Source organism: Salvia miltiorrhiza, chromosome 3 (genome assembly GCF_028751815.1).
Source record: "Salvia miltiorrhiza cultivar Shanhuang (shh) chromosome 3, IMPLAD_Smil_shh, whole genome shotgun sequence".
Taxonomy (NCBI): Eukaryota; Viridiplantae; Streptophyta; class Magnoliopsida; order Lamiales; family Lamiaceae; genus Salvia; species Salvia miltiorrhiza.
Window position 1 is genome coordinate 25,904,040 of NC_080389.1, and position 4,255 is coordinate 25,908,294.

Here is a 4,255-nt window from a genome sequence, read left to right on the forward strand (position 1 = left end):
TTGCATGTAGAGTTTGAACTTGTGACAATGAGCTAAATGTTGTACCTCCAAGAACTTGAAAAAGAAATGAGCTTGTGAGAATTGAGCCTTTGATTGTCATACATTTATAATCTCATTTTGTTCTTGAGTGTAAATCATTTGAGCAAGTGTGTTGATCTCTAGAACTTGCCATGGGTCCTCTCTTGAAAATAAAAGTAGATGTGTTGTTAATAGGGATGTCAATCGGGCCAGCCCATCGGGTTTTCGGGCTAGCCCTATCGGGTTCCGGGTTAGTCGGGTGTGGGCTAATCGGGTTGGAGATTTTTTCGGGTTGTAAATCTTCAACCCTAACCCTAAACTTTCGAGTTTCGGGCTAGCCCATCGGGCTAATCAGGTTAAAGGCGTAAAAATAAAATTATCATTTGTATTTTATTATTCCTAATGATCTAATGTATAATGTATAAAATATACATAGATATTAAAGATATAAATTATATAGCAAAGCATGAAATGCAAAAATATAAGATATTCAAGATTACATAAACAAAATTATATTAAAATGATATCGTAAAATTTAACATGTATCAATGCACTAGAATCAATCTGGATTATTACTGAATAATTAGTGGATTTGCCATGCACGTCTCATTGACAGAAAAAAAATAAAAATGGTATCACTTTAAAATGACATACTAATAATTAATTTCTAACTAATGAGATACTAATAATCAATTTCTACAAAAAATCCGTAATTAATTTCACTTTTTTTAATGAGATTGCACACACACACACACACATATATATATTCTAACTAATTAATTTCACTTTTTTTAATGAGGCTATATATATATATATATATATATATATATATATATATATTTAAGCAAATACCATAGATCTAAACATAGCAGAAGTTGTAACTGGATAAATCAGTCACAATTCCGTCAGCCCATCGGGTTTTCGGGCTAGCCCTATCGGGTTCCGGGTTAGTCGGGTGCGGGCTAATCGGGCTGAAGGTTTTTTCGGGTTGCGATTTTTCAACCCTAACCCTATAATTTTGTCGGGTTATTCGGATCGGCCCACGGGTTTCGGGCTGCATTGACGTCCCTAGTTGTTAATATTGAAGTGATTTAAGGCCATCTTTGTTAGCCACTTAACTCAAATTGTGTCCAAATTCTCATATGATCCTAGTTTACCCCTTTTGTGCCTTTTAGCCTTTCTTTGAATGAACCAATGATAAAGGGGTAGAATGACTCATCCTGAAACACCTAGCGGATGGACTCGAATTTATACGAGGTCGTCCTAGGGTGGTAAGGTGACTCAAGTCGTCTCACAAGGAAGACTTAGCAGGGCTCTAATCGTGTTACTCACAAGGAACTGAAAGGAAATCTAAACACTTTAATCAGAAGATTGGGTCTGACACTGTCTCACACTCTATCACCAAGACGTAACAGAAGGGAACAATAAACATTAACTAATGCAGAAAACATATAAAGACTAAGAACATGGCATTTGAACATTAATGAAATCAATTAGGGTTTCAATCAAGAACTCTAAACCAAACGATCATGAACTCGTAAACATCAAAGATTAATTACTACCTAGGCAAGAAACTAAATCAAGCATAAGATTCGAATGCAAAGAAAACCTTAATCTCCATAAAAAGAATCCCTAACATTCTCCAATGAAAGAAAACCGAAGGCAACAAAAATGATCAAACGATTCACGTAAAATATTAAGATTCAACGAGCATAATCTCAAATCATCACATTCATCAAAAGCATAAAACAATGATTTAAATAAACCAAGGGATTCAAATTACTAAGGTAAATAAATCAGTTCTTACACAACGTAGCAATCCAAGGAAAACTAATCCGATGAGATGAGAGTTGGCATCACAAGCGATCCAATGAATCCAAAAGCGAAAGTAAAAGTTTGAAACTCTAAAAACCTTAGGAAAAATGTGGAAAATCGCCCTAGAGGCTGCTGAGTTCGAGAGTGTGAAATAAAACCCTAAAAATCGGTTTTTATAAGCTGAAACATAACTGCCGGAATTGCACAGGGGCAGCGGCCGCCGTGAGACGGCGGCGCCGTGGACGGCGGCCGCCGTGAGGGTGCTTCGCAATTTCCTTCAAAGAAGAGCACGGCCCGCGCCGTAGGGCTGCGATCGCCGTCTGGGCGGCGGCCGCCGTGGCACGGCGGCAGCCGTGAGTCTGCCTCTGAAAATTGCTCGAAACGATGCTAAAAATGCTAAACGACACACGAATCCTGCACACGACAATAATACACCAAAAAGATCATCGAGCACGTGAAAAATAAGGCAAAGGGGTATAAAAGATGCTCGAATGCACGGTAGAAACACTCGCAAATACTGCCTAAAAACGAGGTAAACAACCCCCCACACTTAAATCCTTGCTTGTCCTCAAGCAACAAACACAAAATCGAAAGGAAACCACAAGCGATTCTTCTCACCAAGCAAACCCAAGCCAATCCAAGTCCTTCAAGAAATCAATGTCCCCCAATCAAGTGTTCAAAGCTAAGATTTAAAAGTGCAACATCAAGGTGATACAACTCAATCCGATCAGACCCAATTCTCCGCTAAGGGTGAATTTCCTAATGCAATTTCCTTTACAATCATGTCTCATTCATTTTTCATATTCTTTCACTTTTCACATTACACTTCTCTTTTTTTTTTTGGGTCAAGTTATTTTCGCTCTTAATAGATGGGCCATAATTCACGAGATTGCACTTTTGGAGGTGATCCAAAATGTTCTCGTGTGGTTTCCCATGCTCATAATGAAATCATTAGAGGAGCAGAGACCCAGACTATCAGAAACTCAACAACCAACCAAACAATTCAAAACAGAGACAGATATTAGGAAATTGCACTGAAAACACTCCCCTTAGCTTCTACCGGACAAATCACGTCAAGAGTTGCTCATCAGGGTGTTGCACCAAAACCTTAAACTACTTACACTTCGTTGGGAACAAATCAATCAGGAAAACAAGGACAACAAACCAAACAGACACAATCCAGAATCGCCAGTGAATCACCATTAATCATGTGATGTACTTAAAGACAGGCAAAAAAACAATAGGAGGGGACCATTCGCCCCAAGACAAGCAAACAGGGCACCACAACCAAGCATGCAATGTAGTGATAACGCATCAAAAACTCCGCATGCAGCACAATCAACAACACCACCAAGACAAAACCATAAAACCCCCACAACGCATAAATAACGCCCCTCCCCCACAGAGAAAGACGTGCACTGTCCTCAGGGCACAAAAAGAGAAAGTTTAAGAACATCCCTGGATAGGAGTGCAGCCAACACGGCGACGGCGGTAGAGAGGGCGGCGACCACAACCTGTAAAACGAGCAACCACAAAAACCCACAAAAGAGGACAGCATAAAACAAGAAAGAAAAGAAAGCAAATAAAACCTTAATCTCCATAAAAAGAATCCCTAACATTCTCCAATGAAAGAAAACCGAAGGCAACAAAAACGATCAAACGATTCACGTAAAATATTAAGATTCAACGAGCATAATCTCAAATCATCACATTCATCAAAAGCATAAAACAATGATTTAAATAAACCAAGGGATTCAAATTACTAAGGTAAATAAATCGGTTCTTACACAACGTAGCAATCCAAGGAAAACTAATCCGATGAGATGAGAGTTGGCATCACAAGCGATCCAATGAATCCAAAAGCGAAAGTAAAAGTTTGAAACTCTAAAAACCTTAGGAAAAATATGGAAAATTGCCCTAGAGGCTGCTGAGTTCGAGAGTGTGAAATAAAACCCTAAAAATCGGTTTTTATAAGCTGAAACGTAACTGCCGGAATTGCACAGGGGCGGCGGCCGCCGTGAGACGGCGGCGCCGTGGACGGCGGCCGCCGTGAGGGTGCTTCGCAGTTTCCTTCAAAGAAGAGCACGACCTGCGCCGTAGGGCTGCGGCCGCCGTCTGGGCGGCGGCCGCCGTGGCACGGCGGCCGCCGTGAGTCTGCCTCCGAAAATCGCTCGAAACGATGTTGAAAATGCTAAACGACACACGAATCCTGCACACGACAATAATACACCAAAAAGATCATCGAGCACGTGAAAAATAAGGCAAAGGGGTATAAAAGATGCTCGAATGCACGGTAGAAATACTCGCAAATACTGCCTAAAAATGAGGTAAACATAGAACTTAGAGTGTTAGTGGTTGCTTTGATGAAAAAGTTTGGGAAATGATTGACATTGCTTATCAAGCTTTGATTGAGTGAAAATCA